Here is a 15,171-nt window from a genome sequence, read left to right on the forward strand (position 1 = left end):
AACATCGGCGGTGATGCAGGCATTGCGAAATCAGGGGGTGCTGGAAGATATATATCTATATATATATCTTCTGCACAGCAACCATAGTTCTGCATAAAGAAAGTAACAAAATTCCCATAAAGAAAGGTGTTAGGCAAGGAGACACAATCTCCCCGGTACTATTCACAGCTTGCTTAGAGGAAGTATTCAGAGACTTGGAATGGGAGCAGTTAGGGATAAGGGTAGATGGACAATACCTCAGTAATCTGCGATTTGCTGATGACATTGCCTTGCTAGGCAACTCGGGGGATGAACTGCAAATAATGATTGATGACCTAGACAGGAAAAGTAGAAAGATAGGCTTGAAAATCAATATGCAGAAGACTAAGGTACTGTTCAACAGCCTCGGGAAGGAACAGCAGTTTACATTAGGTTGCGAAGTACTGGAAGTAGTAGGCAATTATGTCTACTTAGGACAGGTAGTAACCGCAGATCCGGACCATGAAAAGGAAATAACAAGAAGAATAAGATTGGGATGGAGCGCATTTGGCAAGCACTCGCAGATTATGACTAGCAGCTTACCGGTATCCCTCAAGAGGAAAGTATACGACAGTTGCATCTTACCTGTACTCACCTATGGGGCTGAAACGTGGAGGCTAACCAAGAAAGTTCTGCTTAAGTTGAGGACAACCCAGAGGGCTACGGAACGCAAAATGGTAGGGGTAACATTAAGAGATAGGAAGCGTGCAGAGTGGGTCAGAGAAATAACTCAAGTTGCTGACATTCTAGTGGAAATTAAGAAGAAATGGACATGGTAGGGACATGTAGTGCGAAGAGAGGATAACCGATGGTCGCTTAGGGTAACAAACTGGATTCCAAGAGAAGGAAAGCGTAGCAGGGGGCGGCAGAAAGTTAGGTGGGCGGATGAGGTTAAGAAGTTCGCGGGGGTCAAGTGGATGCAGCTAGCACAGAACCGGGTTAAGTGGAGAAATATGGGAGAGGTCTTCGCCCTGCAGTGGGTATAGTCAGGCTGATGATGATGATGATGATGATTTATACTGCTAAAAATGCTATGAGAGCATTTGACACACCCGCCGCCCTCGACAGTTCCCATGCCCGTGTCGTTCACTAGACACGCTAGAAGGGTGTTGTATATTTCCGTACAGGTATGTGTTTCTGTCCCACTCGCGGACAATTCCACAATAAGACATAAAAAAATGACACGCCGAACCTTACATTCCTTTCTCTTTTCACACTGAATACGCATTTTGACGTTCCCATTTATCCCCGCACTGCCCACCTTCCCTGACTCCCAAGCTGTCCCCTCTTTCCGAGCGCTGCAGCCGTTCAGGTCCAGCACCGCGCTAGTGATGCCACTGCCACGAGGTATGATGACCAACCGACACTTTGGTACCAGGACCGCGAAAGGGTGCGCCCCGCAACACACGTGTGAAAGCGGTACACATGGTACACAGCGGCGGGAAACCTGAGATACGCTGAGATGCGGGCTGGCACAGTATGCCTGACTCGCTCTCACGGAGGTGACACGCTCGCATAGAGCAGCTGTCTCTGGATTACACATCCAGTACACTTATGGGCTTCGAGATAAGCCTAGAGCTGGACGGTTAGGTTATTTTCTGACGTATAATTGGGTACACGTATGAGGGTGCGTTGCATGCATATAACTGAGAAGTCGCCGTCAGAGGGCGAGTAGGAACTTAAGAACTTTTGCAGATGCAACGCTCGGTGAAACTGCTGCAGAAATGCTTTAGCTTATCTAGAAGTACTGTTCAGGCCCGTCTAATGCCAACAAATTCGGCAACAAATATTGTCGCTTAATCCTGGACCAGGATTCCTGCCTACCATTTGTGACTCGTCTTCATTTGCCTCTGGTTCTAAAATTGCTTGCTTCCGATGTCTTCCTACTAAACCCACTTCGACAGAACGGATTAACATACACGGCCATAGCTGGCGAAGTATCGTGCGCGCTTACAACCAAGCTTTTTGGTAAATCTGTGAGCTACTGCGCAGACGGGTCCGCCGCGCAAGCCCAAGGACGTAATTCTGCACTAAAAAAATACGTGCACGTGTGGGCACCTCCGTATACTCACCTCCGTATGAGCAGCTTGACTGAACCATTTCACTACCTAGATATCCGACACTCGGTGACTGAATTACTTTTGCGCGGGCAACCACACGCGGAATTTATGCCTCGACCGGATGTAGCTCGAGAATCGGGCTATCGGAGGATTCTGGCTCGGCAGGGTGAGATGGTATCCGAGAGAACGACGCACACCGAGCTATACCGAGCTGCGGTGAGTGTGTTTCTCACTTTTTGTACATCGGCCGCTTCTGATGATTTAGTGGATGCATCGAGAGGCACGCTCATTTCTAATGTGCGGCAGACGTAATTGTGTGTTTGTGTTCCTTTTGCAAGTTTCGTGTTTCGCGGTGTGGCCATTGAAGGCCTCGAATGTCTGTTTGCTTGTTTCGTAATTCTAGTTCTTTTCTCTGTGTTCGAGTTTTTCTTTGGCTATTGGCCTCCTCGGTTCTCAACTACCATTTCTATGCGTATCCCTGCGAGCGGGATCACATAGTCTAACGCTGTCTGATTCGCTATTCGTTTAGTCTTTGTCATTCCTGGGTTGCGTTCCGGTTGGCATAACTTTAACTGTTGCCAGACTTTACTATCGGTGTTGCTGTAGCCAGCACGCCTGTCTTTCCGGCTGCCGTCACACAACATCCACAGCGCGTCTGGCGAATTTCGGCTACACTTGCGAGTTCTCACGGTTTCCGCGTGGTTCTGCTCTGCCAGAAGTACACCGAAATAGCTTACATTGTCCCCATGTTATAACCCAGATCTCTTCACCTCTTTTTTTTTTTTTGTTATTTGTACGTGCATCGGTCCAAATGATTCTAGACGGTCAAAGTTTTCATTTCTCATGGTTTATATGTGCCCCTTTATTGCTATGGTTGTGATCCTGAGATTCGCATGTCGAAAATCACTTGCTCAGTTTATTTCTTCACAAGTGCACTTTTCTTTAGAAAAAAAAAAAATATCTTCTGTTTCACTTATTTCGACATTGCCTATAATTACGAGGTTTTGATTTGGGTTACCCTGTACATTCGTGTCCGGTAACTTAATAATATCATTTTAAACCAAGCTAATGCATTGCAGGCAATGGCTATCAAAGAAGCACGCGTAATGCTCGTGCTCATGTAGATGTTTTTATAGCTTCATTTTATTTAATACGAAAAGACTTGAATTCTCTTATTTTGTCGGCGTTAAGAAATGCAGCTCAAAAGACTGATTTTTTTTCGGCGATAAGCCTAGTTGTGGTTTACTCATGGCTTTCGGGACTGCTTGTACCTACGATGTGTTTTTAGCAGGAAGCATGCAAGACAGTGTTGCTTAAAATTACTATAAACTTGTTATATGATTCATTAGAACCCACAATTGTAATAATTTCAGTGTAGTTTCTCTGGATATATTTACGTCGGAAGTTTTCTAAATAACAGTGGTACGTACCTTTATTTAGTTCGCAGTTCAAGTTATTCTGTCGCTTCATCATAAAAAAAAAAAAAAAAATGGGCATGTGGTCACTGACGCCAGAACTTATGATTCTTTACGTTTTCAACAGAGGAATTTCTAAGGAACAGATGTAATATTGACTATGTTGAAAGCGTCACTCTGGTTAAGGTGGCGATAACATTCCGAAAACCATTGAACTGCAAAACAAGTAAAAACTTCTTATGTGGTTCTGTGATCTCCAAAATGTCAATGTTTAAATCGCCGCCTATTCTTAGGCACCACTCACTACAGTTTGCGTGTGTAACAGAATAAGCAATAAGAGGAATGCAAGGACGCATAAATGCTACGTTTAGAGGTCTGTATATTACAGAAAATGTATTAGTGTCCTTTTTAAATGAAAATATTTTTTACAGACGTCAGTAGTGGTGCTATAGTCCTGTACGATAGTCCTGTACAACACGCCGTACTACTTTTACTCGCGCTGTACCCACGCCGTGCTAGTTTTAAGATGCAGAAAATAACAGTTGCCGTTACTTAGCTCAAAATAATTGCTGTCATTAGCGTACCACGTCTCAGTTAACATTCATGCATTCGTAGCACCAAAAACAAATCATCATGCATCTATTAAACAAATTAAACAAAAGAATGCGCTTGCGCAGTCGACAGGATTCCAACCTGTGCGGGGAGACCCCAATGGATTTCTAGTCCATCGCCTTAACCACTCGGCCACGACTGCCACGTGAGAGGGCATTAATGAGCATCTCCTCTAAATCGATGCAAAAGGACTAAAACTAAACAAAAGAATGCGCTTGCGCAGTCGACAGGATTCGAACCTGTGCGGGGAGACCCCAATGGATTTCTAGTCCATCGCCTTAACCACTCGGCCACGACTGCTTTTTTTTTTTTTTTTTTTTTTTTTTTTTTTTTTTTTTTTTTTTTTTTTTTCTTTATTGCCTGACTTTGACACAAATACAACGCACTGGAAAACAAAAACAACAGGAACAAAGGAATAATATATGTACACAAAGCTAGTTCGCGTTGCCTATCCCCCACTGAGGGGCAGGCATTGTCATTTTAAAATTCCTTGAGCACCGTCAAAGGTTCCAGCTTTGACAGCCACTCAGGAGCACATGGTTGCAATTTAAGCACGTCGAGCCATCGCTGCACACTTTCACGGAAATACATGCGGGCTGGCCGTGCATCTGGATCGCAGTGATAACCAGCCATTCGTGCGCGCCATATACTGTGGAGGCACATTAACATAACCTGGTCTAACGGCATATCATCGTGGTTATCCAATGGCAAATACCTAATGCCATGGGAATCAAGTGGCAACTGTTTTTTAATTGTCCTTTGCAGAACATCCCACAAATATACCCCCTCCCAGCAATGCAAAAACACGTGATCTATTGTCTCTGGCTGTTTGCAGATGAGACATTGGGCCCCCCACGGTAGGAAAATACCCTTTTCCTCCATAAATGATTTTACACTCAAAGTACCGGTATGTAGCATAAAGAAAAAAGTTTTAGCTCCCGTAGCAACTTGCATTTTCTTTACGCGTTTTAATACATTACTTCCTGTGCCTCCATAGTATAAAGCTCGGTACAAGGGCACCGGGAACACCACTTCACAAACATCCTTGTATAATGTTCTCCTGTTAACATTACTTAAATACTCTTTCGAAAAACGTGCGCTTAAGAATTTCACGCTCAAAACAATTTCCCTAAAGAATCCAAAAAGAGATCCCGGCATACATTGCGTATAAACTACGAAATCAGGCAACGCTCGACCAAGTCTTTGTTGACACACTGTGCGCAGGAATGGATCACTGGCATCCCTAAAAAACATAAACCGGTTGACAATCTGTCGCACAAACAAATGACCCAGACCAAGCCCTCCATGCTTCACCTGCCGGAACAAATTTGTCCGACTGCACCTCTCCCAACTCGAGGCCCAAACAAACACCGCAAAAACTCGATGCAATTTTTGCACATTTACACGGGAGCAATGCAACACTTGCATTACATACCATAACTTACTAATTAAAAACAGGTTGCAAACTGCGGCTCTTGCAAATATTGATAATTGAGCGCTTTTCCATTTATCCGCTTTTTCACGGGTTTCTCTGACCTGCTCTAGCCAGTAAGGCTCGCTTTCCTTGTAAAATTCCAAGGGCACACCCAAGTACTTTGCAGGCGTTGTAACCCACGACACATTAGCGAAAGTGTCGGGGGTCAGCTGCCAGTCTCCGTGCCAAAATCCCAGGCACTTACCCCAGTTAACTTTACTCCCTGTGACTTTGCTAAAATGTTTTACCACCTCCACTGTCCTCTTTATACTCTCCTTATTCACACAAAAAACCGCAACGTCGTCTGCGTAAGCCAGCAATTTGACTTCTGACTCCTGCAGTCGAAAACCATCAATGTCATTGTTTTGTAGGATGCTTAAACACAATGTTTCTATATAAATGCCGAACAAAAGAGGGCTGAGGGGGCAACCTTGGCGCACCGAACGTCGTACGTTGATGGGGGCCCCCAGTGACTTATTGACAATTAATCTCGTAGTGCAGTTACGGTACGCCAAGGCCACTCCCTCTCGAATAACAGAGCCGACATTAACATGGTCTAATATACTGAACAGAATAGCATGCGCCACACAATCAAAAGCTTTCTCCAAGTCCAACTGCAGTAAAGCAACACACGCATGAGTTGCATCGCAGCATTCGAGCACACTTCTCGCTTTGTGAATGTTCTGAAAGATGGATCGCCCTTTGATACCGCACGTTTGGTGAGGGCCCACTAGTTCGCATATAACCGTTTGTAGTCTGCCAGCAAGCACTTTCATATAAATCTTGTAATCAACGTTTGTCAGAGCAATGGGCCTGTAAGACGACAACTGCCTAAGCTTATCTGGTTGGTCAGTTTTCGGAATAAGTACTGTGTGCGACGATCCGAAAGACGCAGGCAGTGCCTTCAGCTCATACGCTTCATTAAATAAGGCACACAACAAAGGAGATAGCTGTTGCTTGAACGCTTTATAAAAAGCCGCACTCAGGCCATCAGGCCCGGGTGATTTCCCAGGGTTTAAATTTTCTATTGCCTGCTGCACTTCTTTTTCGCTTATTGGCCGCTCCAGTCTTTCTTTTTGTTCGTCATCAATTTTTGGCATCGCGTCAAGAAAGGATTCTTTAAAACGGTCCAAATTAACCTCTCGGGACGAAAATAGCTCTTCATAATACTCCCGGAAAGCTTCCGCGATTCCTTCGTTATCGGTTTCTGTGCGTCCTGCCCAATCTACTTCTGCCACGTGATTTCGCCTTGCATTTGCTTTTTCTATTCCCAACGATCTTTTTGTCGGCGTCTCATCCATGGCCAATTTTTCCGCTCTCGCACGCACCAGTGCTCCGCGATAACGGTCTTCGTCATTCAGTTGAAGTCTTTGTTTTATTTTTCTAACGTCGTCCATGTATAACCCTGGCGTGTTACACTCCAGGGCTAACAATTTATCTAGCAAAGATCTTAAATGCATTTCATTTTGTTTTTCTTGAAACCGTATGCAGCTGGCCTTTTCTATAGCTTTGATTTTAATTTGTTGCTTACACAGTTCCCATTCTTGACCCAGTTCGTGGGTGTCCTCCTGACAAATATTACCAATTTCTTCTTCTACTAGTCTGGTGAATTGCTCGTCATTCAGCAGTTTATTATTTAACTTCCACAATTCCCAATTAAAACCGCTACCTCCCTTTCTTGGTCCAATTGTACACTGAACCATGCAGTGATCTGAGTACGTTACCGCCAAAACATAATAATCCTGGCATTTTGGAGCCAGTTCTGCGGCCACATAAATTCTGTCAAGGCGGGCGTGGCTAGCACCCTGAAAATGCGTATACTGAACCCGTCGCTCGCTCGTGAGACACTCTGCAACGTCTTCCAGTGCAAACTCGTCAATCAAGCGCGAAAGCACCTCTGTGCTACGATCCCTAAATGTACGAAGGCTAGTTTTGTCACCGGAGCTCAGTACACAATTGAAATCCCCCAGAAAGACAAGTTGCTTATCCGTGTTTAAATACCCTTCAACAAAATCAAACAAAGCAGCCCTCTCATCAACTACCGTAGGTGCATATATACAAACAGCACGCCACTCAGCCGAGCAAAAACTAAAATCGAGGACCACACCCCGACCCGACGGAAAAGAAGCATGCGACTGCACTACAAGACCCGGCAACTTCTTCACAAGCAGGACGCATCCAGCAGAAGTACCGACTGCATGGCTGACAACTGCGTAAAACCGCGACGTGAAACGTTGCACCATGCTCTCGGTCTCTTGTTCACCCTCGACTTTTGTCTCTTGAACTCCAAGTATATCGACGTCATTTTCATTTAAAAGGCGCAGGACCTGGCTCTGCTTCCTTTTTGCTGCTAGACCTCTCACGTTAAGGGTCGCAATCTTTAGTGACAGTACATAAGCCATTTTGTTAGAGTGAAAAGAGGCCAAGAGCATGGTGCTTACCTTTCACGTCTAGCATGGCGCTAGACGCTTTCGTTGTCGCCCGAGCCATGAGGTTGGACTGGCCGACCTAGTGACAGGGGCGGCTTTTCGGCAGCTCTCCTGTCCGTCGAGACATTCGGTCTTGGTTTGAAGGTCGCCCTCCTCCCTATTGGCGTTTTTATCGGCGGCTCGTCGTTGCTAGCTGCCTCTGCCTCATTCGTCTCACTGGCGCTCCCGTCGTGGGCACGCTTCGCAGGGCCCTGGACGTTGGTCGCTCGGCCGCTGCTCCCTTCGAGGGTCCCCCGTCTGCCCGCTGACTCCGGAAGTTCAATTTTTGAGCTCTCGGCATCGCTCACCGTTTCTTTCTCCGACGGTCCGTTGCTTGGCAGTGCCACTTCCCTGTCTGGTCCACCGAGCATCTCGTCGCCACCCCCCGGGGGCACTAACATGCCTGTCGTTGCTGCCATCCTCTCATCCTCTCCGACCCCTTTTGCGGCCTCCTCCGTCTCTGCGACGTCCATTCGGTGTTCCGTCATGTCCGCCCTCGCTGTTGGTGCAGTAGCCACTGCATACGTTCGTACGCAGTCTTCCTCCGAGTGGCCAAACCGCTTACACGTCGCACACCGCGGAATCTTACATTCCCGGCGCACATGACCGGTCCCGCGGCAGCGCAGGCACTGCATGGGCCGCCCAGGCACCACAACAAGGGCCAACTCCCCTGCTACTCTTATCTGGTGAGGCAGATCTTCTATCTTCATCCCAGGCTTCAACTTCAGAAGCACGGTTCTCGTTGTTGAGCCCTTTTCGTGCACTCCCTGGACTCGCCACCGCTCACGGGTCACTTCCGTCACCTCACCGAACGCCGCAAAAGCTGTTCGGATATCCTCATCCGCCACGCCGTGTAACATCCAGTGGAGCCGTAGCTTCACCTGTTGGTCCTCGGGGTCAATGACGATACACCGTCGACCTTTCACTTGAAGCTCCTTGAATGCTAGCAGCCGCTTGGTTGCTTCCGTGCTGTTCAAAGTCACCGCCCAGACATGGTTTATTTGGTAAGCCCCCAAGGCCACCACGTCTGGGAGCGTATCAATCTTGGCCAGGGCGTCCCGGAAATCTTCAACCCTGAAGGGTCGCACTCGTACGTCACCGTGCAAAAAAACTGTGTTGAAAACAACACGTCCGGTGGGCAGATGCGGCAAAATAATCTGATATTCCTTGTCGTCGTTTTCCTCAAGCCTGTTACCGCGGCCAGCCTGGGCCGCAATCGCCGCTCCGCCGGAGCTCATCATTCTGCGTCCGTACACGCCGATGGCCGGAAGTAGAATGACTCGGCCACGACTGCCACGTGAGAGGACATTAATGAACATCTCTAAATCGATGCAAAAGGACTAAAACTAAACAAAAGAATGCGCTTGCGCAGTCGACAGGATTCGAACCTGTGCGGGGAGACCCCAATGGATTTCTAGTCCATCGCCTTAACCGCTCGGCCACGACTGCCACGTGAGAGGGCATTAATGAGCATCTCCTCTAAATCGATGCAAAAGGACTAAAACTAAACAAAAGAATGCGCTTGCGCAGTCGACAGGATTCGAACCTGTGCGGGGAGACCCCAATGGATTTCTAGTCCATCGCCTTAACCACTCGGCCACGACTGCCACGTGAGAGGGCATTAATGAGCATCTCCTCTAAATCGATGCAAAAGGACTAAAACTAAACAAAAGAATGCGCTTGCGCAGTCGACAGGATTCCAACCTGTGCGGGGAGACCCCAATGGATTTCTAGTCCATCGCCTTAACCACTCGGCCACGACTGCCACGTGAGAGGGCATTAATGAGCATCTCCTCTAAATCGATGCAAAAGGACTAAAACTAAACAAAAGAATGCGCTTGCGCAGTCGACAGGATTCGAACCTGTGCGGGGAGACCCCAATGGATTTCTAGTCCATCGCCTTAACCACTCGGCCACGACTGCCACGTGAGAGGGGATCAATGAGCATCTCCTCTAAATCGATGCAAAAGGACTAAAACTAAACAAAAGAATGCGCTTGCGCAGTCGACAGGATTCGAACCTGTGCGGGGAGACCCCAATGGATTTCTAGTCCATCGCCTTAACCACTCGGCCACGACTGCCACGTGAGAGGGGATCAATGAGCATCTCCTCTAAATCGATGCAAAAGGACTAAAACTAAACTAAAGATTGCGCTTGCGCAGTCGACAGGATTCGAACCTGTGCGGGGAGACCCCAATGGATTTCTAGTCCATCGCCTTAACCACTCGGCCACGACTGCCACGTGAGAGGACATTAATGAGCATCTCTAAATCGATGCAAAAGGACTAAAACTAAACAAAAGAATGCGCTTGCGCAGTCGACAGGATTCGAACCTGTGCGGGGAGACCCCAATGGATTTCTAGTCCATCGCCTTAACCACTCGGCGACGACTGCCTTTTTTTTTTTTTTCTTTATTACCGACTTGGCACCTACAAAGAACGATGAAAAGTCGCATGGAATTAAAAACACAAGTCACTTTCTTACAGGTTTCTTGTGATAGAATGGATAAGGTGACATGAGCTTGTCCAAGACTGGCAGCCATTCCGGGGGTTCGGATTGCCCTCCGAAAACATCACGCGTGTACATTACACTTTCAACAAAGTATTGATGGGCTGGGTGTACGACAACATGCTCATGGCGAACATCCATCCGCGTTCTCCATATGCTGTGCATACACAAGACCATCAATAAATCACTGGGCACTTCTCCTGGCTGGGCGCATGGAAGGTAGCGTATGCCAAACGGCGTTATTGGTAAGTCCTTTTTAATAGTGCGCTGTAGCACGTCCCACAAAAAAACCGCATCGTGACAATCAAGGAAAATATGCTCTATGGTTTCCAGCTTTTTGCAAATTAAACAGTCAGTAGACCAAGGCACGAAAAGGCCTTTGCTTTCCAGCCAGGGCTTCACCGGAAGAGTGCCGGTATGCAATTGAAAAAAGAAGGATTTAGCGGACGATCTGATGGGCATTCTTTTCACTCTCTTCAACACGTCCCGCTCCGGACCCAAAGCATATAGAGCGCGATAAAGAGGCACAGGTAGAAAGGTTTCCAATAAATCTTTGTACAGCCGTTTTCGCGTAACAGTACACATATACTCATTTGAAAATCTCGCCTTCACAATTTGGAAGGACGCGACAACTTCGCGAAGAAAAGCACTTAGAGCCGTTGTCCCTGTAGACATAGTCGAAACTACATATTCCGGCAGTGAATCACGCAATCGCACTTGGATTACCGTTCTAAGAAAAACATCGCTTTGTTCGCGCAAAAAAAAGAACCTTGTTACAATCTGCTTTAAGTATAAATGTGACAAGCCCAGTCCACCGTTATGCACCGTATGAAACAAATTACATCGACTGGTACGCTCCCATGTTGAAGCCCACACAAACGTGGCAAATACCCTATGCAGTTTTTGAACAGAGATTCTTGACATAGATAACACTTGCAGCATGTAAAAAAGTTTTGCAACTAGGAACATATTGCAAACGGTAGCTCTTGCGAACATAGAAAAGTTATGTCCTCCCCATTTGTTTGTTTGGGTTTTCACTTGCTCAACTTTACCGGCCCAACATTCCTTACTTTCACGGTAATGCTTTAGTGGCACACCAAGGTAATTTCCTGGCGTTATTGTCCATTGCATACTGGAGAACAGTTCAGGCGCGTATTGCCAGTTTCCGTGCCAGAATCCTAAACACTTTGCCCAACTAATTTCACTTCCACTTGCAGTGCAAAAAGCAGTGGCTTCTTTTACAACTTCTTGCACGCTCTCATGGTCTGTACAAAAAACCGCAATATCGTCCGCGTATGCCAAAACCCGAACTTCACTTTGAAAAAATCTATAACCGCGTATGTTTGGCCTTGTAAGCAATCTTAAACAGAAAGGCTCCAGATAAAGCGCAAACAAAAGGGGAGACAGAGGACAGCCCTGCCTTACTGACGACTGGACAGGTATACGATCGGTTAAATGCTTATTCACGACCAGTCTCGCTGAACAGCACTCGTAAACCATTTTCACGCCATTTGTGATCACGGAACCAGCATTGACATACTCTAAAACAGAGAACAAAATTTCATGTACCACTTTGTCAAATGCTTTGTGGAGGTCTAATTGCATCATGGCTACGTGGTCATGCATCGCGTCACAACATTCGAGAACACTCCTTGCTGCGTGTATATTAGTAAAAATGGTCCTTCCTTTTATACCGCATGTCTGATGTGGGCCTACAAGAGAAGTAATTACGCGTTGGAGTCGTCGCCCTAATACTTTCATGTAAATTTTATAGTCAACATTCGTTAGACTTATAGGACGGTAAGACGCTACAGACTGAAGCTTAACTGGGTCATCTGTTTTCGGGATTAGTACAACGTGTGACATTCGAAAAGACGGAGGAGGTACGTTCTTTTCGTAGCATTCACTAATAACTCTTTCCAGTAAAACAGCCATTTCTGTTGGAAAGGCCTTGTATATGGCAGCACCAAGACCATCTGGTCCGGGTGACTTATTGGAATTTAATTCCCCGATAACGGCCTCAATTTCCTCGGAAGTAATACTTGCTTCAAGTGTCTGCGCAACTTCGTCTTCCACTCTTGGCATCAGCGACAGAAAGTCTTTTCTGAAGCGTTCAATGTCCGGTGTTTTGAGGCTAAACAACTCCCTGTAAAATTCTACAAACGCCCGTTCAATCGTTTTCTTTTCCGAGGTAACTACGTTCTGATAGCAGATTTCTTTTATCTCTTTTGACACTGCGTACCGTTTTTCATCACTAAGTGCCCTTTTCGTGGGCGTCTCTCCGAGCCACAATTTTTCGCTGCGTGCCCTTATCACCGCACCGCGATACTTCTCTTCGTCTATCACCTCAAGTTTGGTTTTTATCTTTTTTATATCTTGGGCGAACAAGCCAGGCTTAACGCTCTCCATGCTAAGCATGTATTCAAGGGTGCTTCGAAGTTCTTTTTCTTGTTCTCTTTCTTTACGTCGGAGAGTGCATGCTCGGTCAATAGCAGCTATCTTTATCTCGCACTTAAACTGCTCCCATGCTTGTATAAAATTAGAGTCATTTTGCAACAGATGCGTAATATACTCTTTCACTTTAGTGATAAACTCTTCATCCCGTAGCAGCTTTTCATTAAATTTCCATAGCTCCCAATTGAACTTTGTTGTCTTACTTTTCATGCCTAGAGTAATCATTACGAGGGAGTGGTCACTAAAGCTCATGGGAAGTGTTTGATATTCCGAGCACAGGGGCACACAATCAATAGGAACATATATTCGGTCCAACCTTGCATGACAGCTACCTTGAAAGTGCGTGAACATTGCTTGGCCTTCATGCGTCAGTATACAGCCAGCATCTTCAAGCTCTGCCTCATTAACAATGTCAATAAGTAACTCTGCGCTCTTGTCACGAAGGACACGGTCTGTTGTTCTATCTTCCGGTCTACAGACACAGTTGAAGTCTCCAAGCAGGAGAACACGCCTCTCATGTATTAGGAAGGATTTCATATAGTGAAAAAACTCTTCGCGCTCAGACGTTCTAGTAGGCGCATAAACACAGATCACTCTCCAGTCCAATCCAGAAAAACTGAAATCACATATCAAAAGCCGACCACTCTCACACGAGAACACAGACTGTACGCACTCTATGCAATTTCGAATGAAAATGACACATCCCCCCGATCTTCCAACCGCATGACAAACGCAAACACTATATCTAGAACGATATATTTCAGCCATTTTATCTGTTTGTTGTTCGCTTTCCATTTTGCTCTCTTGAACTGCTAGCACATCAATTTCATTTTCCAGCAGAAGGCGGTTCAGCTGCTGTTGTCTCCGACGCGTTGACAGCCCTCTCACATTTAGCGTGGCTACGCGCAAGCTAGTTGATAAATTGGTCGCCATCTCAAGAAATTATAAATCGCGAAACATTTCACTCACATCTCTTCTGCAGACAGACAGCATTGCGGTTCAACTGTTGCATGGGTTAACCATCCTTCCGTTTTGGCGAGTCTGTCCATTGTTCCAAGCGCTCCTCCCGATCATGGACCGGGCTTGTAACGTCTCGACCGGAAAGGGTACCCCCGCTATGGCGGAGGCACAGGTGACACAGTTCTCCGGTCTGGAGGCACGTTTGGCCTTGGCTTGAAGGACGCCCGGCGAAGGGGGGCCGCCTTCAGTGGAGGCTGTCCGTTTTCCGCTCCTCCTTGCGTTGATCCGTCGTTGACACTGTCTTCGTGTCCACGCTTCACAGGCAAGGTAGAAGCAGCTGGCATCTCAGCTTCAGTGCCTCCCTGTTCCTCACAGTGTTGCGTAGACGAAGCTGGGCTTGCACCACTGGCATTGCCGTTTTCTTTCGTGGGTGACTCGGTCCCAGCGACATTCGACAACGGAACTATCAATTCTGATTCACATTGTTCTTTAGGGGCAGGGGTCTTCTCAGAGGAGTGTTCGTTCTGTTGTGCCTCCTCGGTGTTTCCACTGCTCGCTTCCTCGGCGTCCACTGCGTCCATCAAGTGCTCGCCTGCCACTTCACTCGGCACGGGGCCTGCAACGTTGGCATACGTGCGCACACACTGGGACTCGTCATGGCCGTAACGGCGACACAGCCCGCAGCGCGGCACACGACACTCACGACGTATATGTCCTTTCCCGCGGCACCGGAGGCAAAGCGGGGCTCTGCCTGGGACGTGGACGAGTGCGACGTCCTCGGCGACCCGAAGCTGATGCGGCAGGTCATCAATGGTCACGCCCACTTTGAGCTTCAGCGTGACCGTTCGTGTCGTTGAAGCCTTGTCGACACACCCTTGCACTCTCCACTTGTCTCTTGAAATTTCCGTAACTTTTCCATAAGCCGCCAACGCCGCTCGCACATCATCGTCGTGCACGCCGTGAAGCAGCCAGAAAAGTTTTAGCCTGATGCCTTGGTTGCAGGGGTCAATGACCACGCATCGGTGCTCTTTCACTTCAAAAGCTTCGGCTTGCAAAATCTTCGCTTTCCCCTCTTCACCTTTAAACGTTACCGCCCATACGTGATTCATTTGATATGCCCCGAGGGCAACCACTTCGGGCAAAAGTGAAAGACGAGCGAGGGAGTCTCGAAAGTGCTCCACCCGGTACGGCCTGGCTTTTAT

At 47.1% G+C, this 15,171-nt stretch overlaps 9 non-coding genes across 9 annotated transcripts; all 9 read right to left on the bottom strand.

Annotated features, from left to right (window-relative positions):
* Positions 1–4,165: 4,165 nt before the first annotated feature.
* On the bottom strand, positions 4,166–4,247 carry TRNAS-AGA (transfer RNA serine (anticodon AGA)). Its single transcript has one exon. It is a non-coding gene; the product is annotated as a tRNA-Ser (tRNA).
* A 76-nt stretch (positions 4,248–4,323) lies between these two features.
* TRNAS-AGA (transfer RNA serine (anticodon AGA)) lies at positions 4,324–4,405 on the bottom strand. Its single transcript has one exon. It is a non-coding gene; the product is annotated as a tRNA-Ser (tRNA).
* Positions 4,406–9,414: 5,009 nt separating this feature from the next.
* TRNAS-AGA (transfer RNA serine (anticodon AGA)) lies at positions 9,415–9,496 on the bottom strand. Its single transcript has one exon. It is a non-coding gene; the product is annotated as a tRNA-Ser (tRNA).
* A 76-nt stretch (positions 9,497–9,572) lies between these two features.
* TRNAS-AGA (transfer RNA serine (anticodon AGA)) lies at positions 9,573–9,654 on the bottom strand. The gene has a single exon. It is a non-coding gene; the product is annotated as a tRNA-Ser (tRNA).
* A 76-nt stretch (positions 9,655–9,730) lies between these two features.
* TRNAS-AGA (transfer RNA serine (anticodon AGA)) lies at positions 9,731–9,812 on the bottom strand. Its single transcript has one exon. It is a non-coding gene; the product is annotated as a tRNA-Ser (tRNA).
* A 76-nt stretch (positions 9,813–9,888) lies between these two features.
* Positions 9,889–9,970, bottom strand: TRNAS-AGA (transfer RNA serine (anticodon AGA)). The gene has a single exon. It is a non-coding gene; the product is annotated as a tRNA-Ser (tRNA).
* A 76-nt stretch (positions 9,971–10,046) lies between these two features.
* TRNAS-AGA (transfer RNA serine (anticodon AGA)) lies at positions 10,047–10,128 on the bottom strand. Its single transcript has one exon. It is a non-coding gene; the product is annotated as a tRNA-Ser (tRNA).
* Positions 10,129–10,204: 76 nt separating this feature from the next.
* On the bottom strand, positions 10,205–10,286 carry TRNAS-AGA (transfer RNA serine (anticodon AGA)). The gene has a single exon. It is a non-coding gene; the product is annotated as a tRNA-Ser (tRNA).
* Positions 10,287–10,359: 73 nt separating this feature from the next.
* On the bottom strand, positions 10,360–10,441 carry TRNAS-AGA (transfer RNA serine (anticodon AGA)). Its single transcript has one exon. It is a non-coding gene; the product is annotated as a tRNA-Ser (tRNA).
* Between the last annotated feature and the right edge of the window lie 4,730 nt (positions 10,442–15,171).

The sequence above is a fragment of the Amblyomma maculatum genome, chromosome 1, assembly GCF_055883805.1.
Source record: "Amblyomma maculatum isolate TAMU_Amacu chromosome 1, ASM5588380v1, whole genome shotgun sequence".
NCBI classification, from domain to species: Eukaryota; Metazoa; Arthropoda; class Arachnida; order Ixodida; family Ixodidae; genus Amblyomma; species Amblyomma maculatum.